The sequence below is a fragment of the Lonchura striata genome, chromosome 11, assembly GCF_050655825.1.
Source record: "Lonchura striata isolate lonStrDom1 chromosome 11, ASM5065582v1, whole genome shotgun sequence".
Classification (NCBI taxonomy): domain Eukaryota; kingdom Metazoa; phylum Chordata; class Aves; order Passeriformes; family Estrildidae; genus Lonchura; species Lonchura striata.
This window is the reverse complement of record NC_140713.1, coordinates 10,709,716-10,734,708: the sequence shown is the minus strand read 5'-3', so window position 1 is coordinate 10,734,708 and position 24,993 is coordinate 10,709,716. Positions and strand designations below refer to the sequence as shown.

The 24,993-nt window shown below is 38.6% G+C and overlaps 1 protein-coding gene across 40 annotated transcripts in view; it reads left to right on the top strand.

The window, feature by feature from the left end:
- ZNF536 (zinc finger protein 536) overlaps positions 1 to 24,993 on the top strand; it is a 361,403-nt gene that overhangs the window by 27,010 nt on the left and 309,400 nt on the right. The window lies entirely within an intron of this gene.

Below are 24,993 nucleotides of genomic sequence, written 5' to 3'. Positions count from 1 at the left end.
TTGCAAAGTTTACAATTCAACTATTATAAAAGTCAGTTGCTGATGGGGTGCATCTTTATAATCCAAAACTTTTCAACTCAAAATGGAGTTTTATGGCCATTATTTTTGTTGTGTGTTTGAACTCAATATTCTTATGTGCCCCTGAGAACTGAAAGAGTAGCTCTAGGAGGTGTGATGTGTGAAACATTAACTCCTTCTCCTGGTACTGCCTTGGACCTTGTGCAGCACAGAACTTGCTGTGGATGGCTCTCTGGGAGTACTGGGAGGAGGAAAGAAATGCTGTGTAAATGCCAATAAATGCCTGAGAGGTGCAATGGATGCTGCACTTGTTCCTTCTCTCAGGAGGAACCTCCTCTGAGGTGGAGAAGATCTATGAAACTGGCAGATTTCTCTGTCAGGATCTCTTAAAAAGCAGAGAAGAAATGTCTTAATCTGTAGAAGGGGAATCCACAAAGAGAGGAAATCCTTCTTTTCTTAGAGATAGAAATACTCATTTTGATAGCTTCTGTTTCCTCTGTCTTTCATTCTTAACTTGTCTGGCAGCACAACTCTGGCAGAATCCATGCTGTATTGGTTGGTTCCCCTCCTGGCTGCTCTGCAACAGTGATGGATGGGAGCCAAGGGAATAAATATAGCTCCGAGTTCCAGTAGTAACCCCCTGCCACACTTCTACACAGAAACTGGGAGGTCACAGGGGGAGAGGGAATGGGCAGGCTCAGGTCTGACTTCAGCAGAGAGGGTGTTTCTGTGCTCCCTGAGGAAGGGAAAGGTGCTGCAGAAGCCCACTTCTGCCTTTGTTTCCATGCAGAACTGAAGGGATCTGTAGATCTATTTTAAAAGCATTACCATTGGCTGTGCAGTTTCCATGTGAGTTTATTAAATGTGGACATTTTTTACATGTAAAAATAACTTCACCATTTTGTTATTTCCTTTTACGTATTTCACTTCGGTTGGAAAAATGAAATCAATCTAGTCAGCTTTTCATCAGTTTCTCTTTGGCTGTCATGCAGTTGCACAATGCTGCAGTGCTTGGCTAGCAAAAATGTTTACAACGAAAAATTGTTTTCAATGGGATTAAAAAAAGAACCATGGAAACATTTTTATTGGTCTTCAATTTTTGTGTGATTTGGATTTTTACAAGACCTAAACTACATCTATAATGTGGCTCTAATCTGATTTTAAGATTGTACTCTATTTTTATATATATTTGCAGGTACAGGCAAGATACTGCTACTATCCTCTGTCACATAGTACAAAAAAATCTAGCCTGAATATTTCTTTGCAGCTGGTTCAAAGTCCTTAGAAATCATGAGCACTTTGCAGTTGACTCAGGAGTTTGGGGTCACACCTTCCACCTGTGTGTAAATACCTGTTGTAAGTTGGTTTAAGCAGTCTTCATCATTTAGAACTGCTCTGAGTTGTTTTCTGATCTATTAATGCTGTGAGATTGCTACAGATGAGGTGAATCTGGGGATATGCCTGCCTTAAATACCTTTATTGCTGCTGGCACCTATAGAAATTTCACATATGGAGAATATATAAAATGAGATCCTTAGAAGGTTAACTGTAATAAAATCCTAGGAGTAAAATATTGGCTGACAGCTACCCTTTGCATCAAAACTCTTAAATTCTTTTTAAAAAGGTGTTTGTGATGAGTGTTGAGTTAGTTTGGATTTTAATTTATTTTGCTTTACAGTTAAAGTAGCAAAAGGCTCTTCTAGATGGCCTGAATTTGTGGCTATTGATGACTGCTTTATGAATATGTGGACTGGGGCAGTCTGGGGAGGCACTGCACTCTTCCAGGGGCTGCTGCCACTAAAAACAGAGAGGAATTACCCAGGCACCTTGAGCTGCTGCTTACCCTGCCTTTCTACCTTCACCCAGTGTCCCTCAGCAGCCACCGTGAACCTGCCATGTGAATGAGGAATGGGGCCCCTTGGGTACCCTTTGACAAGGGAAAGCCTTTCTCTTAGAGAAACATGAGTTTCACAGGGCCCAAGCTTGCAGATAAAAACTCTTCCAGTGTTTTTATGATCAACATTCACCACTGAATTCACTAATTGAAGACCCTAATGAATGTTGTAATGATCAGGTCTGTTACTGTCACTGATTCAGTATCTTGTTTTCAGGTGTGAGCTGGCTGAGTCAAATTTAGTTTTCTCTCTTTTAAGTGAAATCACCATCACACAAGCAAAGAAAAAAAAAAATCACCACAACCTCCCCTGCTCTATAAATATAATATATCACAGCCTCTTTCAAACACCAACTGTTGATTGGCTACTACCCATGTCATGATACTAAATCATTGACTTCAGACTATTAACCTTTTGCTTACTGAATACAACTTCTGCAGTGAACTCACATCCACCATCTAGTTAGACAGAACTTGCATTTGATGAGATAACTGTTGTGGAAAGAAACAGATTATCATGCAGACTTTTTCTGTGATATTGGGAAAGGTATTGAAATTTACAATTTACAAATAAAACCAGCTGGATGTGAAAATGGTTTACACGTGTATAATTAGTAATGTAACACAACTTTCATTCTCCTGTTCTGTAGCTGGTATAAAGATCTAAAAGTAGATTTGGTGCCTCTGTAAAAATAGTCTGACTAGTCCATGTTCTTCCACTGACACTTATGACACTTATTCACGTGCCTTTTTTAGAAGAAAACATCTCCTTTTCAGAATATATTGATGTTTTTAACCATATGAGGGCTATTTTTATGGGCATGTTTTGCTTTGATGAGGTTTTCTGTTGGGAGATCAGGTTTTTGAAGATGTCCTTCGTGTGTTTAAGTCAAATAAAATGCTACCTATAAGATTGAAAAAAACCTCTTTTTTATGTTTCTCCTTTATTAATATAGATTTACAAATAAGTCTTCAGAAAATTTTTATCGTTGCTTGTTGTTATGGCACATCATATATCTTTTGCTAATTGTGCATTCTTTTATTGGTTTTAATTTATATTGTGGAGCAAATGTATTGTCATTTAAAAAATAACATGGCACCATTTCATAATTTCTGATTTAGTAATGAAAATACCCTTGAAGACCCCATCACTTTTTTCTTCCTTTAAGATGCCAATAATGTCTGCACCTTTCTGAGGCTGGTGGTGGAGCTGAACACAATGGAGCAAACCAAAGATAAGTGAGGGAGGAGCACTGGCTTTCAGCACGCTTCCAGCTCTGTGTGTAGGCAGCAGGGCAGCAGCTCTTGGATCAGGGATTTTGGGTTAGCCACAATGCTAGGGAAGCATGACAGGGGAAGCAGGGCTGTCAGATAGAGGGAGAAGTGTTGCACTTGTCTTTTCATACTGCATTTGAAGACAACTTTTCCTCCTTTGGGTAGTTTCTTCTAATTTGAAATTGGAAATTGGTTGAACAATAAAAGGAGGGGCAAGGAAGTGTCTTGAACACTTTCTATGGTCTATTCAGATGTGTATGTGGTTTTTTTTTCACAGAATTATCCAGAAAGCATCTGTGAAAAATGGAAGTTCTCCTTGATAAAGTGAAATTTCTGCCAGGCTTGGAAGTCATTTGTACTTTGTTCTGGGTCCAAGGTTCTTCCCATGTGCACCTGCTGAGTGTAAAATTTATTCCTGTCCAGTTACTTCCATTTAGGATTTGCCCTCCCTTAAGATCGTATTTAAGTATTTAGTACTAGGACAGGTTTTTTTTTATATGTCAAATAAGGATCATTTATTCCTAAAGAACTAAGAGAGTTTAACAGCAATGTACAATCAATATGCAAAAGCCTACTAAGATAATTTGTATTCAAATGTGAACAACATTAATTCTAAACAATCTTAAGCCCTTATTTTGTCCAATGATTGCTGGACATCTAAGTCAAGGAGGCTCTTCTAACTTATTAGTTTATTATCAACAATATTGCCAGCACTTCAACTCTCCAATTAGGTAACCCAGTCACCTGTTAGGGCTTGCTGCACTCTGATTAAAGTCCATACTGAAACACTTCTTGCCTTAGCACAGGTGCCCCATCCTTCTGTGAGCAGGTGTATGTGGAGTTTGCAAAGTGTACAAGGAGAATGTAAATTATAATTATGAATAGTAATTTAGTATTTTATAAGATGCTTACATGCCTGTCTTACAATTGCATGATATGAAGACACCTATAAAAGGTATAAATACACTTTGAGGAAGTGATACAACAAGAGTAAGAATACTGTAGAATGGTCACATCTTTGTATTATAGTCAAGAGTTTTTTCCCCTTAGTTTACATGCTCAATTTTTCTCAGGAAGGCTGTATCTTAACAACATTTTCTGTAGCCAATAGGAATTCTTTAGTTTGTGGGGAAGATTGTATGTACCCTCAGCTGTGCATAATTTGTGGATATAATTTATTTAATAAGCTTTGTTTCAGATTTTATAAACAAGATGTTCACATACATGTAAGGACTGTCAGTTAAAGCTGTTCAGTGCCAAACCTGACAGGTACAATGCTATGAATCCTCCTGTACTGCTTCAGCTGACCTCATACTGAGCATTTCTGGAATAGCATTTGGTCCTGACTTAGTGTGAAAGAAGTTGTATTGCAACGTGTTTTGGTTGTTTGGCTAATACTGGGTCTCAGGTGCTAAAGCATTTCTGTGCTGAATTGGGTCTTCTGCAGTTAGAAAAAGTCAAAGTAGTGAAAAATCCTGGACACTATTCAGTTAGTTTATGAGTTAGGTGTTACAGTGTTTTGAAAACCTAGAATAAGCCATATTACCTTTTGTTTTTTAAAACTTTATCCCTGTGGTTTCCATCAGTAATCTGTGATTTCAAAAAATCATGTGTGGTCTCATAATTGTTTTTTAAATTGGCTGGAATTCCTTTAAAAATGTGGTTCAAAGGAAGAGTTGCTTTTCATACTTTAGAATAGCTGCAGTCTTGAATTACATTTAGAAAAATATGTATTAAATATAAACAAATACAGTGTTCACGTAGATGTTAATTAAGCTCATATCACAGAACTGTGCTTTTTTGTGAAGAGTAGGAAAATTCTTCTAATTTTCTTGTTCTTTCCACCAAGGCTTGTCTGGCATCATTCCAGCACACCTTCTCACAGCAGGATGGCTTCAGACACCCCAGGGGACAGGGCTGTTCCCTTTGCCCATGGCACTCCTGGCTCTGAAGCTGCTGGGTCTCTGCAGCAGGTCCTGCCAGGGTGGCCTGGCTGAGCCCTTGCCAGCTGTAGATGAGGAAGTGTGGAAGGCAGGGGACTTGGAAGGGGTTTTATACCACCACACACAGGTGATGAAGGCAGGAAATAGATGTGGGGAGTGGCCAGGACAGGCAGGAGCTGGAGTGCCACTGCTCATTCCTGTGTCAGAGGCAGAGCATCAGGGATGTAGGGGCTGCACACCACGGGAGCTCCAACTTGGAGGCCCAACTGAGGAAGAGGATTGATGAAGAAAGAATAAGAAAATTATTTTATTGTGTTCCAGGATAATGCTGTCCTCTATGTGTTCAGATCAGAGCAGCCCACAGCCATACAAAATAGCTCTTACACTCCCACAGGTTGTTCTGTTGAACTAATATTTGCTATTTTAATTTTCTTTGCAGACCTTGATATCAAAGTCAGTGCTCTTTCCCTTCTTATTGAAACTCCTGGTAAAATAAGAGATCTGTTCCAAATATTTAAAAATTAAACTTAACAGAATGAAAAATTAACATGCTAAATATCATAAGTAATGATATAAACAAGGTGCTATGTCATTTTGCTTGCTGAAGACTGAGCCCTCTTTTGTCCAAAACCAGATTATGCTCTTCATCTCTCTAATGGAGCTATTAGAAAAATCATATTGGAAGCCAGGACCTTATTTGTGATGCTCCTTCTCCTTTGGGGCTGATATTGAAGCACAGGCACAGTATAAAACTTCAGAAAGAAGGCAAATATGAGATAGTTTTAGCCCAGGATTAGCAGCTAGGACTCTTGAGTGTCATCTGAACATTGATTATTTGTCAGATAATGCAATTACATTTAATGGAGGGCACTGCTCAGGAGTTGCAGAGTTTAACTAGCACGTTTGGGTTTTATGCACTGTACCATGTTCACAGTCACAGTGGAAGCATGAGTGACATTTGACACTGTCTTGTGGTGGTACTTCTCCAAAGCAGCTGCATGTCACAACACTGAAAAACCCACAGCATGCCTGTCCTGCTCCCCTTGCTACCAAGTCTTGTTTATGTTGTCCCTGCGAGGCGGAGGCTGCCCGAGAGAGCGGTGTTGGGATGCTGTCACACGTTGTGTGCCTGTCAGGGAGGTGACACACTCGCTTCTGTGACATGTCACTTACATGAAGCCATGCAGTGCTGCTGCAGCTCGGGGCACAGCACAGGTGAGGCAGCAATTGCAGTCTGTTTTCCTCTGTGTGCCAGACCCACCAAGAGGCACAAGAATCGGAGCAGGCTTTCAGGGTTTCTGCACTCCTATTAAAAGAAGAAGCAAAGAATGATGTGCCTAAGATGGTTTGAAATAAAACAGAGAAGAATCCTGTCCCTGTCCTCACATGAACCCTGATAATAACAGGGAGGACTCCACCATCTCCTTATTACAGTGCATAAGGAGTGATTCAGTAAAATTCTTGTTTCTGTTTTCCTTATTGGCCTTATAGACCAAGAATAAATCTTGGCTCTGTTGAATAATGGGGAATTTTACTACTGAGTTCACTGGAACCAGGATTTTCTCTTTGAAATAATTGTCAGCTTTTCTCCTCCCATGGACATGGTGCAGATTTGTGTTCCTGAGTCATTCCAGTAATCCTGAGAAAAACTCTCCCCACTCAAAAAGCCTAAGGCTGGTACATTGACATGTGGTTTTCTTCAGTGGCAACACCTGTGATCTTTTCTGACCCAGAAAAAGTACCCCTGAATTTGAGGTTATCAGGCAAGCCCTAGGACATCCTCTAATGCTGTTCTAGGCAGACCTGCTGTCAGCTCTGGCTTGCCTGTAGCTGGATTTGAATAGAGTCCCTCAGGTTGTCACCTGCAGACAGAAGAACTCCTGACTCTTCACAGTAGCAGTCAGAGAAGCCCTGCTGTCCAAAGGCTCTGTATCACAGTGGAAATGCTCCATCACACAGAAATGAAAACATGATTAAGTATCTGAGCTTGGTTTATTCATGACAAGCCAGGATTTAGCTCAAGCCTTTAAGTATCAAAGAGATGGCCTTGACTCCAGTGACACTGAAGTCTCCCAAAAACTGCATTTGCATGTTCCATGCTGGAAGGGGCCTCTGAAACTATGACACAGTTTCCATGGTCAAGAGTGAAGGTGTTGCAAGAATAGCTGCCTTAGATGGGGAAATCTACACCTTTTATCTGAACTTCTTTTATGTAAACAAACAACACACCCAAACCCAGAGGAATTCAGGTAAGGCTGAGCTTCCAACACTGTCCTAAGAGTTTCAGCTGGAATTACACAGAGGGCTCCAGATGGTAACTGTGTTTTGAGTCTGAGCAATCCTAGTTTGACTGTTACTGATTGTACAAGCAGCAGTAACAGATTTCAGTAGAAACCAAAAGGGAGAGATGAAAGTCCTAACACAGCTTCTCTCCCACATGCCCCAGAAACCCCTGACTCTCTCTTGTCCCATCTGTACAACTGAGAATTTTTCTCTTTTAATGGGAAATTAAACAGCACAATCAACCTAAAGAACTGAAGTCTACAAAATGTAGATGGTTATTTGTGTGTTTAAGTTCTGAGAGAATTTTGGTAATTATGCGCATGGTTTTGAAATCCTGAGGATGTCTAGCAGTGGCAAAGCATGTGGATGAGCAACTGCTGTGGTGCATGCAGATAATTCATATTTTCATAGGGCTTGATAGTCAGCATGGGAGTAATCTCAGACTTGGCTAATGAAAGTGGCTGCACCTGGGTGAGATCCTGCTGGAAGCTTTTCTCTGTCAAAGATACTTATGTGTGGGTGCTTCCTACTTTATCAACCTCGTCCCTTCCTTGTGCCCTTAGGCTCAGTTGCATTAAGGAACTGAAACACTTGAGATCATCACTGTTTTGGCAAAAGCTGGCTCTGCATAAATGTGAATGTCTCTGAAGGCTGCTCTTGCATGCAAAGTTATTTGGTTATTTGAAAATGTTTTTTAATCTAGTAGCTGAATCATTGCCTTCGTAAGCTCTAGTTTAAGTTCTGTGTAGGTTTTATTGATAATAGCATGGCTTTACATTTTTCTTCTCAGCTCTGCCTACATTCAGCTGGTGGCTTCCATATTGACAGATAAGTTGGACGTTGATCCCATGATAGTTGCCCCTTGGTGGAAAGATTCTAAAATCAGTGAGACCTGATGGAACACCAGGCACCCTGTACAAATGAAAATGTGCCGTCCTCAGCTGTCAGTGCAGTTTGCAGAGAAATGAGCACATGACAGCAATTTGAATGTTGAACCTTCTTTAATTCAACACATCATTTGGTTTCAAAATAGTTAAGTAAATTGTATTTAAATAATTGTAAACATTCCAAATAGTAATCCAAAACAAATTGTACTTTGCATAATCGTAACTTAGGAACAAAATATTGAAATATAAATCAAGGAAGAATGAAAAAAATAGGTAAACAAAGAAAGTACATTTAAATTTGTTCATATACTTATCCTTTCTAGATATTTGACAGTTTTTTATTGCAGTTATTTAAGGTAATATGTAAAATTTCAGACTAGTATGGGTTAAAAATACTTAATATATTTTGTTACTCTCTTCCTTTGAATATTTTTTTTCTGAAACTTGAAAGCTGTGTGCAGTATGACTTTTGCAGTGCAAAAGGCTTTTCATTCCATAAAGTGCCTAGAAATTCGTTATGTGATCAGTTATATAAATAGGCTTATTGTTTAGCATGTGTCTAAAATGAAGCCTGTCCTGTAGCCATTTTTTTCCCTCTTATTAAATTTTTAAAGACACATATTTCAAACCCAAACAAACCAGTTCCAAAGGGTTTAATTTTCTTCTGTTTCTCCCAAATTGTACAGTATGTTCTAACAATTTAGGCTCCAGTTTGGCTAGTGGGGAGTCTTTCATTATAAAGCATGCTGTAGCAAAACATGTATTTTTTGTTAAGAAATAGTGAATGATATAAGAATTGTAAAGGACATCTACAGCATAATGACACTTATATGTTTTTCAAAGGAAAATGCAAACAATAGGTAGAAGGAAGTAAAATCAATAAAAGGACATTGTATGAATATATCTGGTCCATTAGTTACAGCGAAATCCATTCTGTTCAATCTGAAATCACATTCAGCTTATGAGGTGGATAAATAAAAATGTTAGGTCCCAGTTATGTAGTTCTTTCTCCTTTTGAGCTTAATGGCAACTTTGGATGAAATGGGACATCAGGATTAAAGCCCAAGTTAATCATTGTGCAGCACGATTTTCATCACCCTTGCTTCCAGATAGGTTATTTCTACCAAGTAAAATCATTGAGGACTGTTTTCATTGTATGCTTAGCTACTGTTCCTGTGTTACAGGGGGAAAAAAAAAAGTCAGGAGTAGAGTATCCTTCAGCTATGCAATGGAAATTCACATGCAACTGTCCAGTTTTCTACCTGAAGGAGTCTGCTGGAAGTTTGCTTATTTAACTTCAGTCCTTCCTTCCTCCTGTTGAAACCATTGTGGTGTTTGGATAGAAAGGTGAGAAGTTGCAGGTCTGCTGCTCCCCCAAACCTTACAATTTACTAGGGACAACTGATTTCCTCAACAGGATTTCTGATCCCCCTGTGCCAATTGTTGGCTGATTAAGGTCAATGATAGCACTTATTCAGTACTTTTATCGACTTGGATCATGTGATAGAAGTGATTGATTTAAGCACAGGATTGCTAATTTTCTATTGTAGCCATTTCTTCAACAGAGCCAGGTTTTACATTATCAGGAGTTATTTATTCTGTATTTAAAAGCAATCCATTTTTTCCCCTTACAGGTAGGAGTGCCATTGCATGCATTCAGAATTACATATTTCACTTGTGGGAGATGTTTTTGCCAATGTCGGATGTACCCTTTGTTTCCAGAGATCTTTGGATAGGCTGGGATTTCAAATAGCAGATAATAACATGCAGTGTGTATTATTGATGTTGTCTTAATTGTCTTATTGACAACTCACTTGCACTTGAAGAGGCATGCTAATATCAGACATTTTATGATATTGCATATATTTTCATGACTGGAAGCCATAGCTACAAAATGATTTTAAAAGCATGCAAATATGACTCATTAAAACATGTAGAATTTTAAAAATGCATATTTGGGTCCACATTCAGCATCACCACTGTTTGCTTTATTTAATCCAGGCTCTCTCTTTCCTTTACTAGTCCCTAATTAAGCTACTCATCGATATTTAGCATGGAATTGGCTCCAAAGCAAAGTGCCATGCACCACTACCATTACCTGAAAAAAAAGAGCTTAAAGGAATAGCAAATTATATGCCTGCAAGATACAAGAAGATGGTCATATAAAGGGAAAATACAAGTTATTTGCTTCTCCAGTGGCAAGGAGGGATGTTGAAGAGAGCATACATTGCATGAAGCTTAAAATTACAAAAATCTAGTTATAAGTTTACTAATTGTGGCTACTAATTTGCTTTTGGTGAAGTAGGTTCATTAAGATGTTGGAATAGTTTAGTTATTGCTGGTCTCTTCTAAAGACTTGTGAATTAACTTGTGACATTCTGAAAATTTAAAATCAATAAAAATAAAGATACAGTATGTATCAGCATCAGCTGACAGATGTAGACAAGTATTAAAGAAAATCTCTTGCTGAGAATGATTGTAGCCTGAAATATTCTACGTATTAATGATTCAAGCATATTTTAGATTTCTCCTTTAGAAAACCTCCAGACTGGACATCTGAGTCTCTTAATGTGTCTGTCAGGGTGAAAGGACCAGTTGCTGATGTTACTTCTGGCAACAGAGTCTTCTGGGTGCTGGTTTCCTTTGTTGCTCATAAGGACTCCATCAGGGGCTGTTAATATTCAGTCCTGTTTGGAACATGAACCCCTGTATTCCTGTATTGCTAGGAAACATGCATAGGCAGAATTTAATGTAAACTCTGCGTGTCCTTTCCACCCCAGACTTTTCTGCCTCATGTTATTGTAGTGGATTTGCTCTAGAATATTCAGTGGAAGGAGATGAGTTTTCAGGTTGGCTTACTCCTCCTAGTTTAAAAATCTTTTGTCATGGAGTAACTTGAGCTTCTATCTATCTTTATTCACTGATACCTTGCCATTTTTTCCTTCAGATTTTTTTTCTCCTGTAATACTGAAGTGATTATGAAGAAATACAAATAATACTTTTAAAAATCAGCAATTGTTTGCACCTGTCTTCTAGTTCCCTTCAGCATGTATTGCATTACTTTTGCAATTAATCTCTGTCATGCATCTTGAGGCCAAAGAACTTGGAATTCTCTTTTCTAAATGGGCCTCTGTGATCAGGTGTTTCATTAAGGATCTTAGTGACCTTCTAAGTTTTTGCCACATTTATACCACTTCAATTTCACCTCAATAAATCAGAGGAAAGTCTAACTCTTGGTATTTCTGTAAGTGGGCAAATGAAGGAATTTTATATCAGATGTAAATTTATAGCATTGAATTGTTTTTATGTGCTGAAGTGCCCTTTTAGATAAATAATATAGATCTGGGGGCAAATTCTGTCTGGTGGAATTGATAACTGATAAAATCTGGCTCTAAAGTATCTGAACCCAAAGGTTTCATCATTGATCTCTAGGTTCTTGTACCATGGTTTCTTTCCACCTGTGCCTTTTTCTTTTTTTTTTTTTTTTTCCACAGAGGGAAAAGAGAAGTTGCGGGGGGAACAGGGAATGACAAAGGTTCCCTATAAACCCTAGTGGCACACTTTTGGGTGCACAGCATCCACAGAAGTAGTTTCCAGTAGGCAGTGGTGATAAACAGCTTAGAAGTGACCTCTGCATAGTGTTACCCTGCATTGTGAGCGTGTGGATTGGCTCTGTCTGAGGATCTTGTGCTTGATTTCTAAAATAGATCAAGTAGTGTATGCCTGGAGCAAAAGGTGTCCATCTGTGAAATATGAGCTTGAATGACCATAATATCATGAGAAAAATGGATGACACCTGAAAATTAAATTTGTTGATAAAGCACTGGACAGAACTTCATTCTTAATTCTTTTTCTGACTTTGCGTGACCTTGAAAAATTCACTGGGAGGTGATTTTTACAGGTGCTGGAGGCCTCTTGATACAAATGAATCTTGGGGTTGCAACTGGGGCACTAATCGCCTCTGAAGCTCAGACAGTGCTTGCATATCTGTCTGCCAAGTGGGTAAAAGGATTTTTGCAGCCTTTAAGAAATATTATGATATTATTGATGAAAAGTATATGAACATGCTTTCATTTTAATAATTTGCTTGGAAAAATGAAGAGGATCTGGGCTTTTTGAAAGAGTGTAGATGGAGGAAAGCCTTCTTATATATTTGCAGGGAGGTAACTCTGGCAGGCGTGAAGGAAATGCCCTTGCAGAAGGCCAGTGGCCCTCCTTGCCCTTCTGCCTGGTGCTGGCAGTGAGAGGTGCTGGTTATGGAGGCCAAGTGGGCCCGGGTGCTTTAGGTGGTCCATTTTCCTCACAAAATCCTGGTACCCACTGTTACTATGGTGATGTTGGAGGGTACACCCTAACCCTCACTGTAGTAGAGACTACAAATCTGTCCAGTCTGCAGTTTGTGTGTTGCCCCACCTTCTGTGGCAGTGTGGTCCCAGGCTTACTGATGTTTATGAAAAGAAGTATTTTCATCTGTCCTGTGGAGCAGCTACTCTACCTCCTTTATAATTTTATTTGACCTTTCTGATGCCTCTGACTGTGCTCCATGCTTTCACAGGACAAGGCCAGAGTGGCCCACTATGTGCTGGACATGGGTGCACCAAGGCTTTCTGCTGTGGCAGAAGGGTGCTGTCCATCCTGCTCTTAATGCCCTCCTAAACGAATGCTTAAGGCTGTGTGTACTCTGTGTGTTACTGATGTAATGATTCCAGAGGACTGTCAATTGCAAGATCTCTTTCTGTGCTTACATGCCATTTCCAAATTCAGTGTTATTGTACGTGGCTGTTTAGATTGCTTTCCCCAGATGTTAAACCTTCACTTTTTTATGTGTTGATATTCATCGTCCACATATTTGTTCACTTGCTCTGGTTGGGTTGAAGCACAAATTCCTCACCCCAAATTTACCCTCCAGCCACAGCCTTTGAACAGAATGGCTCAGTCAGTGATTGCCCCTATACCAAAGCAGCTTTTCTTGACCCTTTGAGAAGTTGTTTGAGTTTCAGCCATGCATGTCACAGAAACCATCATCTTTGATAGTGTTCCCCAGAGGATTTTCATATCTGAATTTGAAAATACTCCTGGTCTCTGGTTAACAAACATGGCTTTGGAAAAAGTGGCAGCATGATGGCAAACTTAACTCTTCGCCTATATGGATTAGCATGGAAAGCAACTTTCCAGTTGGTTGTATTTCTAGAGAGATACACTTGAGTTTTCCCATGTGGATGGTTTGATGGAAGAGGTCCCTGGTAAAATGATTCAGCCAACAGGTCAGTTTTCAACTGCTGTGATATCTTTTTTCTTACCTATTTTTTTAAAATAGAAGGGAAAAGAGGAGTGTAAATTCATAGTATCATCAAATGCCATAATAAGGTTGAGTGGTCTTTGCCTGTTGATCTTTTAGAACTCTGATTCTTTCTTGGCAACTATGTGATTCACAAGCAGGTGCACACTGAAGTAGTTGCTCCAGATAAAAAATTTCAGTGTTGTCTGCATGGGACTGAAAACTCTTGGATGGAGACAGCTGCTGGAAAAGTCTTGGAGGAGAGCATGTCGGACAGTTGGATATTTGCTAGAAGAGTGAATTTTGATACTTCTGTTGTCGTGGTTCATGTTGCTCTTTATAGCCTCTGTTCATTGGCAAAAGAACTCACTTGCAATATTTCTCATGCTAGGAGATGGTGAGAGGTAGAGTCAATCTTACCTGCCAGGACCAGTGGAGCACAACATGCTCTAGTTACATCACCTTCTATTTGTGAATTGTTACCTTGGTTGACATGGATAAGAGAAGGAATACCCTCCAGCACTGAAGCCTTTAATGTCTATAACTTCAGTAAAAATGTCTAAGTGCTCTAGTTTTTGTTATTACAGTTGTATACATCAGGAGACCTTAAGGGGAGACCTTGTTTGTGCCTTTGAAAATAATTTTCTGGTTTATTTGTGTTGTAGTAGTAACTCAAAGAAATAAAAGTACAGATTTGTTTAAGGTAAATCAAAATGAAATGCTTATGATAATGTGTAACTTCTCTAGTATTTGCAAGACAGGAATCTTTCATAGTCCCTCCTGAAACTGGGCCACCTAGCCCAGTTCCATTCACTGTATTCCTATAATAAGTTATCCAGTTCTAGTTAATATTTGTTGAAATTTTAGATATGAAAAATTATTGGGATAGAAGTAAAAAAAAGTTGACTTTTAAAAATTGCTATGTAGTCAAAGAGGTATTTTAATTGCTCCCTTTTTTATTGTTTATCCACACATGCTATTTCAAGACAACCTTCTCTTCCCCAAACTAGGATGTCTGGGCTTGTAGTTAAAAGTGTAAGACTGTTGGTGAAGGAGTTTCTCCTTACCTTAATTGAACTGAAGTTGCAGGGCTCTTGTAGCACCCATAAAACTACCAGCAGTCCTCTGGCACTTCTGCCAATAGGACAGACCATGGAGTGATGGGTGTTTTATGCTTAGAAAAGTGCTGACATTGGATTTTTCTGGTAATGTCTTTATTGTTATCTAAAAGAAAAGTTGTGGCTACCAAATTTTTAAATTGGCTGGTCTGACCCAGTGGAAAACAAAGACCTTGGTTCCAAAATTGTGCTTGCATCACTGGATAGCTGAAAGAACTGATTGACTGGCTGAGTAAAAGGTAGCTTATAATTTTTACCATTGCATCTCCTGTTGCCTTCTGGGCCTTTGGTAGCACTCCAGAGACCTGACTTAATCTCCACAGAGAGATCAAGGTTAAAAGCTCAAGAAAGTCAGAATTTTTAGAGTTCATTTACAGGAGTGAAACAGTGAGAGAGTCTGGGAAGATGGCAAGAGTTACTCTTGAGGGTTAGGGAAGAGGAGGACATGCTGTTGTGAGGTTGTTGTGATGTCTGGCTGCCCCAGAGGTTGTTCAGTTCAGCCTCCATTTGAGAAATCAAAGTTACCCACTCTGTTGAACATTCATGTCATAATTAAGTGTGAGACTGTGACCTTTAGTATTCTAAAAAAGGAAAAATTGTTACTGTAAGGAATTTCCCATACCTTGAACCAGAACAGAATTCATGTCTATATTCTGGAATTATCTGGGTCCTTGGAGACATAGATCTTCCTCAAAATTTAGTGCTCAGGGAATCGGCTTCTTTATCAGCTCTAGTGGTTGTTTCTATGGTTAGACAAATTGGTGACCTTTTGGAGAGCATCATGTTATCAAACAGACCAATCAACTCTTTAGCAAATGTAAAAGATTCATCTTCATTTAAGTATCTAAGTGTAGAATGAAATTGAATGTGTGTCTAATGCATAGATTTTGCATTGCATTTGCCAAAGACATCATTTATTTGGTGTGTCTAGTTCTTGGAAAAATAATCCTCAGAGACATAGGACTTGATTTCCTGAGCACAGCTATTGTTGCACTTTGTAATGAAAAATAAGTGCTTGGCCCTTCCGGGAATCAAAATGTGGATGATTCAAAATTAGCCTCCAAAATTTCGAGCATTCTAATATGAATGGTTAAAGTATTAATGTTGAGAGTATCCAGAGCAGAAAGCAAGGGTCCCCAGTGTTAAAATGCATACAGAGGGACTAACATGCACACCACACACAAAATTAATATAAGGGATTAATATTCAGCTGTGATAATACTGGAAAGTATGCACTGTGGAAAGTAGGGGAACATGTCTTCAAAGGTTGGTTAGTGCTTAAGGTGACAGAAAATTAATGCACGTGAATGACAGTCATTCCTGAGAGAGTCATCTGATGCAACTGTGAAATGTCTCCTTTCCTTGAATCCCACTTAGTTGAGGAAGTCGTTATAAATGTTTGATAGAACAAGATGGACAATTGCCCCAGGTAGGTCTGAGGCTTGACCTCTGCCACGAATGGTTGCAAGCAGCTGTTTTCCACAGTGCCTGTTCCATTTATTATCTTTGCAGGATGACACTGGAATGGCTAAATCTCCAGTTTCTTTGTCTTGCAGCCCTTTTGCTCTGTTGATAGACCTAAGGAGATTAGGGATGCAGGACATAACATCACTATGTACAAAGTTTGTATCAAATAAAAGGATTCAATTTTCTGCCAAGTTGGGGTTTAACCTCTCCTAGATCCTGAGTTGTGCATAATTAATGTATTTTCAATATCTTTCAGCATTTGACTTTCAGAATTCTCTCTCAGAATTAATCTTAAAGATGTTTCAGTATTCTGCCTTCAGGAAGACAACTTGCTTTTAGCTCATGCCATAATTTTTGGTTTCAGTTTTTGGATGTCATGTATCACTCTGATTAAATGTCTCTTTCTTGCAGAAGGCTATTCTCACAGGAAAAAAAAATCAAGCTATTATCTAACAAATGTGTGGCAGTTGGTGCTAGCATGGGCTAGTATATTTTTAATGGCAGCAATCTCTTCCATTTTGTTGCGTGTGAACAAAACCTCTTGCCTGCTTTATATCATCAAAGAGCTTGTCCAGATTTGGTGGTTTTAGATTGGGTAACATCATGATGGATGAGTTGACAGTTCATTAAACCAAAGATTTTTTCCATCCACAATAGTCTGTCTTCTGTGTATTTACTATTATTAAAGCCTGCACAATAGCATCTGTAAATAAGACATGCCTTTGCTCTCCACTAGTGTCGACTACTGATGGTGGATGCCTACTAACAAAAATAAAGCTAGGGTCCTGCTGAGCTAACTTTTAATTCAACAACACAGTGTGTATAAGTACACTAGTGCCATTGTGAAAGAATGGCTTTCTTCCATTAAAGCAACATTACTGTCCCTGACACTCCTGCCTGTCAAATATACTGTGGTTCAAAACAGTTTTGTCTATATTTGCAGCAGTTCAGGACCCAAGCTGGTAGTAAGTAGTAGGTATGACCTGTGCAGTTTTACATGCAGTAGCTAGCTTCCTAGCTTGTTGAGCCCCTGTGATGTTTAGGACATACATTCTTTGAAGATTACTTCCAAAGAAAGGAATCCAAATCCTTAATTCGAGATTCTGTCTATTCCTGTGGTGTTTACATTCCAGTATGGCAGAAGATCACTGTAAAAAGAAAAGATGAAAATGCACTTTAAAAAAGGGTTTCTCAAAACAGGTCTCCTTCAAAGCATCACAGTCCTCCACCTCCTAGCCTCTTTTAAAGACTGGGATTAATGTTTTGTGCAGGAAAAAATATACATTAGTAGGCAACTTTACAGTTTGCCATAGTGCTCTTGCTGGAGAGCCATCCATGGCGAGGCGCTGGGCAGTGTGTGAGTGAGAGCTCTTCCACTGCTGGAGCTAGGACATTTTTTATTAACACAGCTGCAAAGTTACTCGCTTCTGTTTTTCTCTGTGTTATCTTGGTGCTATTGTTTTTACTTGCTACTTAAAAACTACAGCCTCATCATCTTCCAGAGTGCTTGCTTGCTTTTTTATTTTTTTTTTCTGTTTCGGCTGTATAATAAAAGGATCAAATATTTTAAATTGCTCACATGTTACTATATTAAATGCATTTGTAGGAGAATGGGAATAGTTACTGTGTGGCTTTCTTGTAGCATTGAAGCTTCCAATTGTTTAGTTTTGAATTCACTCTACTTAAAATATGCAGCATATTTTTTTATTTATTTCGTGTGAATATGGCGTTCATTAGAGGGCCTAATAACAAAGGCTAAAGCTTGGCACAGGGTGGCTGTTATGCAAGCTTTCCCACATGCAGCTCTGCCAGTACCCCTCAATTCTGACCTGCAATAATACCCTTGCTATTCTAGTCCTGGGCCTTGCCTGAGCAGCGGCTGAAAACTGTGTCAATTCATGTGTGTGCGATTTTTGTGATATAGACAAATGAGACCTTTAAACTCGTTTTTATTTCTGACCTTACAGTAAGTCATAGGTGTTTTTAAAAACAATTTCAGAAAGTAATTTCTTAATATACCAGGAGCAATGCCTGTAACAGGAGTGGTAAAAAGAAATTGATGAACAATTTCAAGATATAATAAACCCCTGTGTTTGTATGGGAAAGTAATGATTTAGAAAATCTGTATTGTTAACTTTAAGAATTTTTTAACACACCTCTGTTGTGAATGATATTCTCTCTTTTTGTGTTCTAGCAGATATTTAGGAGCTGCAGACAGATGAGATTTTTTTTTTCAGTTTATGATTTATCTTAATAAAGATGGCATCAGACATTCAGCCATCATTGTGGTATAGCAGCAGGAGTGAGAGGATCAATTCCTCGAAAGGATTTATGCCCCTAGAATTATAAAGGCTTTTTTTAGTGATGTTAAAAATGTAAGGGAACTTTAGTAACTAGTGAATGATCAGCAACATGTGGTATGTAAACTCTGATGGAGTGTAGGCTTTAACGCAGACAATGCAAATAAGCATTCCAGCAAGCAAAAGAGATTCACCTACACACATGCAAATACTAAATCCCAGCAAACCATTAATTTTAAGATTAAAAATAGCCTTTCTGCTACCCGAGCACCTATGTAACACTGCTTCTGTCCTTTAAAAAACAGTTTTATGAAGGAGCACTTGAGCCAAAATTGAAAAAAGGGGGCATGTAGCCTTTCAGGCTACGATGATTAGTATTAAGATGAGTTGCACTTTAGCTAGGCTGAAACTTGTTCGTAACAGAATGTTAAATACTTACTGAAAAGAAAGATTATGTCTATCTAGTTACACCATTCCTTGATATATGCACCATGTCAGAGTGCCATTGTCTCCTGGGTAAAGACTGAGAGTTCAAATACCCACTATCTCTCCCCTGGTGCTCCAAATGCTCTGCTTTGAAGTTTTTATAATCCATCTGTCATCTTCTAGCAGGGAGGGCACATGTTCTGTACCACTCAATTATAGAATTCTCTTTCGCCAGCTACAATGAGACAGGAAAGAATGTTATGGGTGGTTGAGAGAAACTGTCAGATATACTAAATTCCTGGGATTCATATGGATGATGTTATTCCAGTGTAGGAACACAGCATGTGTTATTGTTAAAATGTATTAAGGATACATCTCGTATTGTACCATTTAAGCATTTTGATATTTGCATAGTTTTGTTACTGTTTGATTTTCATTTAAAATGCTGAAGCAGCCAAACAGTCTGAGATTTGATTATTTCATTTGTTTTGGGTGGAAAAAAGTGACCAAATATGCATATATTTTGGAATATCAGAAATTATCATTATTTCTGTTACAACAGTGAAAAGGAAAAATTCTAATTTTTTTTTGTGTAAGCACTGTGGAACAGTGGAAGTGTTTATAGACCGGTAATATTTGCCATACCAATTGTTTGTATTATGATATGAACTGAAGGCCTGAAAATTATATGTGCTACCATCTGGTGAAAACAGGAGTAGCATTTCATTACGTGGTACATATAAACAATAGCAGCAGCATATTCTGAAATTATAGTTAATATTTTGCTTAAAGAAATCTACCTTATAGGGACCTAGCATGCTTGATAGCACTCTGGCTTTTCATGTACTTTGTCCCTGGGGTGATTTAATTTGTTGTCTTATGTGAAATGAGTTTGATGAGCTCAGCTAAGTCTCTTGTGGATATTAATTCATGGTGTAAGAGATCCCACATAGTTTTGCAGAGGCTGGCATAATTTTAAAATTGTGTGGTTGCTCAGAACAGGGTCAGTATGTGTTGTAATAGAATTTATTGGAATACCTAGATTTTCAGGGCAGATTTATGGTACCAGTACTTGCAAATAGTTTTGTTTTTTCTTTTTTTTTTTTTTTAATTAATGTATAGTCTGGCATGAGTCAAGCAACCCCCCTCAAATTCAGTTTCAAATCAACTTCTTTATGGGATCCCTTTAAGGCTCCTGAAGTGGACCAAAGGCTGTAGGAATCTCCAGATGGTGCAGACCCCTTCGTAAGCTGAAATCAAACTCCCACAAACGTGTTCTGAGCAGTCAGCAAGACAACCTCTTGCTCAGACTGTATCTGCAGTATAAATACCTCCTCCTGTTCCAAACAAACAGGAATCCTGCCATATCTGAAATCTGGCAACTGCTTTCAAATAAAATTTACTGTCGTGGCTTGCTATTTTGCAGCCTGTCTCCTATCTGTTGGGTCCTCCAGGATGACGGGAGGGCTGGGCAGTGGAAGAGGGATGTCCCTTTTAGGTTAAGGAGATAAAGGGATTGCTCAGCTGCCAAATTCTGGTAAACTGATCCCAAATGAGTTTGGGCGAGGAACAGAAGGCAGTATCTCTGATTATCTGACCTGGGTTGCTTACAGTAAAAATGGAAATAAGACTTAAAAAAGCTCCAACAGAGAAATGTAATAAATTAGAGAAAGTATGATCCAAGATAAGATGGTCCTTCCCTTTCACCATGTGGGACCAGGACAGTAGTCAGGAGCAGTTTTTGTTGCATTTACCCACTTGGAACTGACTGGTGTTCCTGTCTTACTCTTCTGCACCAGCTGCCACCACCAGCTTCCTGACACTGGTGATGGGGGAATTTGTAGAATTAGGCTCTCCCTGGCCAGTGTTCTCTTCAGTAGATCTGCCCACAGGTGTCCCACAGGGTGGTAGTGATGAAACATTGCTGAGGAAAAGGCTGTGAAGAGCAGCACTTGGTGGCAGAGCTGTACTTCTCAAGGTGAACACATTCCATAAAGAGGTTTTTGCTCAGAGATGGGCTGTGTGGAATGACCTGTGCATGGGCTGGGGAGGCTCAGCTCTCCTGACCATGCAGGAATGACCCCCGTGCGCTGCGTCAGCTGCAGCTCCCAAAGCCTTTCAGCTCCAAAACTGCCAAACCATTCATTTTTGTATTGGCTCTGTCAGTCTTACTTGCCCGTTGCTCCCATTAGCCATGAGTTATCTGAAACTGATAGTGCTGAGACTGGACACTGAACCCTAGGGGATGGATGCCCACTTCTGCTTTTAATTGTATCTCCTACAAGGTGCCAGATATTTCCTCACTGTATTTATATAGCAGCCAATGCAAGTTTTGAAAAACATTTCCATTAACACAGATTTGGTTTTTATATATGCTTTACCTTTAGTATGTTTATTTAAACTATGTATGGACAAGGAAATATTCCATTAATCCCATACTGTGATAGTTTATTCACAGGTTATAAGCTTTTTTTTTTTTTTAATACAAGGTAGGAGGTTTAATGTTTGGTTTGCTCTGATATTTGTTTTTTCTTCTCTTTGCCTAGCTCTTCTTGCTTATCTTTCATAATTTCTCTTTAGCAGCTTTTTTTTTTTTAAATTTCTTTCTCTTTCTTTTTACTTTCTCCTCTCTATCTTACAGGTATACACTAGCAGTAGAAGCCCCATTTGGAAGATTATCAGTGAAGAACATAGTTTTTAGGTCCTAGCAGAAACTTCATCACATTGAGTGGGGGGAAAAAAGTGAAGATAGCAGTTTGCAGGACCTAGTGAAACCCTGAGTGTGAAAAGTATTTGGGGATTTGCATTTACTCTCTGACTTTCACTGGGTCTCCTAACCTGCCCTCTGAGGGCTCCCACTCTATTTTAAGCCTGCTGTATCACAGTTTTGTGTAAATGGCAATAAATGAAAGTAGCCACGCTTTAGCTGGTGTGTTACAATGTCAGCAGATTTTGAGTGATTTTTTTGACGTAGACATCTCATATAAATTTCTATTTATTTAGGTCTAATTGTATAAAAACAAACTCCCCAAAAAACAGCAGACAAAAAACCTCCAAATGTCCCCCCCCCCCATTATTTTTAATACTGATATTAAACTACGATTGTAATAATTCTCTTTACCAGTACTGAGATTAATGTGAAAATATTTATTCAGTGGAATTTTCTGAGTACAGCTATCTTAATCAACAGTGCAAAATTCTCTTTGCCCAAGCAATTAATTTTTTTGATGGGCATGTAAAATGTGTGGGGTTTTTTTTCAGTTTATACATCCTCCTCATGGTAAATAATGCCAAATAGATTTAGTATCTGGACAGACAAATTTTTCATTATCATTTGGAAGCCTGATTTAAAATATATTACTTTGAGAAATACAACATAGAGATTTTAACCAACCATATTGTGCTACAGCTTATTGTTCTGTTGCAGAGATAATGTATTAATGCTTATTGAGTTCTTTATAAATTTATATATGTTATATATAGCCATAGTATCCTTTGTGATCCTCTCTTTTATTAAGCTGGAAATTTATAATGGTGAATCTTAAAACTACTGGTCATTAGCTAGCATGTTGCAGTTTGGGAAATATTTTTTGTTTTGTTTTTAAGCTTAACATTTTTTACTGTCCTTTCTGTATTTTCCCATGAGATTAAGGTCGTATTTTTTATGCATGTTGAAAAATATTCACTTATCAGTATGGGTGCAACTGTAAACAAGTGATAAAGTGACAACATTTACAACAGCAAAACTGACAGCATTTGCTTTAATTTTCTGCCATTTTTGTAATTATATCAATCAAGACCAAAACTAAAATGATATTTTAGCATGCTGTAAGAAATGAGGAATTCAGATCTTAAAAGACCATTACAATTAGCTTTGAAACATTCACCATTTTAACATAATTGTTTCATATAGCTTATACGTCTTCATTTACAGGCAAATATTCTGTTGATCTTTTATAAACAAAGTAGCACCCATCTGCTTCTTGAGACACTCCTGGCGCCTATTCATTGCAAAAATAATACATGTCCTAATGACTTCCACATATTTTGAAATCTCCCTTTTGAAATTGGTCTTGGCAGATTATTTGCAGGTACTTGAGTTGCATCTGTTTGCAATTTTGCAAATGCGGAAGACTTTAATGTTGAGCACTGCAAGAGGGCTATTTTAATCCTCAGATAACATAGGCTGTCATCAAAAGCCACATTTATCTTTTCGAAGGTGGGGCAAATGTTTAATGTTAAAAGACAGTAAAAGGTCAAGGTCAAGGCTGAGGTCTGAATATTTTCCTTTCATAAAATTGTGTCTTTTGTCATTTACTTCTTGCATTTTTTTCATTTAAGTTTCAGCTTAGCTTCCCATTGCCAAGAGGATGTTTTGCTGATAAAAATGAAAGATCAGGAAGAGAGTAAATCTGAAATAATTGTGAACTTCGGTCTGTTGTACTTATTATTACCATGTGGTTAGCAGCTGACCAACTTAAGCCGTTTTTATTTACACTACAAAACTGAGCAGCATTGTCCTAGCAAAGTACAACTTTTCTTTATTTAATCACTAGACTATGTTAAAATGGAGTTCAGTGTCTCCCTTCATCTCACAGAAGCAAGGAGGTAAGGTTGAAATGACATCCTTAATGTACCTCATTGGGCCTTGTTATTGCAGCACATATGGTACACTATGAAGGATTACCAATTGTTAGAGGACCCCTGCAAGAGTTGGGCACGGTGGGGGTGAGTTAAGGATGACATTTCAGCTTTAATTCCTCTCTTGTTTTCCCTATTACATTTTTACTGTTAACATTTCTTCATTTATTTATTTTTGAGACTAAATTTTGCCTCTTGAACATGAAAAGTCTTCCTCCTGCATGAAAAGGGGCTGGTGTTTTAACACAGAAGGAACTGGAGACCAAAAGCTTTTAGAAATGGTTATTTCAAGGCAGCTCCTTTCTGTTCATGTTGTGCAGCGAGAATAGCTGGAAACCCAAAAATGTGCCAAGGTTTTAAACACCATGAGATTTAGTGTGAAAAAGGACTGAGTGACTGTTTTGTGCAATACACGTTATTTTCATGTTTCTTGATTAGGTCTTTGGTTAGAAGAGGAGCGTGTGCTTATCTGTGAACTTTCACTCAAGTGCCCTAAAGTTTCTGCACTTACCAAGTTTAACAAAATGACTGTCAAACAGTTGCTTAAGAAAATTTCCTACTGAGCAGAAGCCACCCACCTCTAAGGTGGAAGAATAAAGCTATTTTTACAGCCTGTAGCAGAACAGGACAGGAATAAATACATCAAGCAGATAAAATTGCTGTGAGAGCTGAGGTGGTGGGATGGTAGCATTTAAGATAGCTTTGACCAGAGGTTATGACTTCAAAAGTGCCTTAGGGAACTACATGCCTGTGGCTTATATCTTCTGAAGTGTGTGGCCTTTTGGGTTTTGAGGTGCTTGAGCTACATTTTAGTGGGATTTAGGTGCCTGAATAAGGGTCAAGGGCTTGCACGGCTTTGGGCTTCTGGCCCTGCGTTCCATTTTCAAAAGCCCATTATGCACATCCCTTAAAATGTATCCCAGGGTGGTAAATTTAATACATTCGAAGCTCTGTGCACTACTGTCAGATGTTTGCTATGGCCACCAGAATTCTGCTTTTCATAATTAAATGAAAATTCAGTTTATAGATGCCTGGTTTCTCTCTATTATCTTGGCACACTGATTCGGTGCTGTCTTGTAGGATGTAGTGCCACCTCCTCTATCAGCATGCTGTCTCCTCATTATCATTTAATTATTTATTGTTTCTATTGCAGAACACTTGGGCCTACTCAGGGAACAGCTGTCTGTGCTGGGGTGGAGCTGAGTATTTGGGGAATGAGTAAGTAGAAATAGTTGCAGTAGCAGTCAGGATGGAGAAGTTAAAGTCTTCTGTTTAGAAAAAGGGATTGTTTCTTAAACTGTGGCATGGGAAAAAAGCAGCAGTTTTTGGAGTTACTTGAAATCTTTGAGAAAGGGAATAAGGAGTGACACCAAAGGAGGTAAGGAAATGACATTACACATGAACTGTGACAAAGTAGGGAATGGCATCAGATTGGAAGGAACGATACACAGTTCCACTTTATC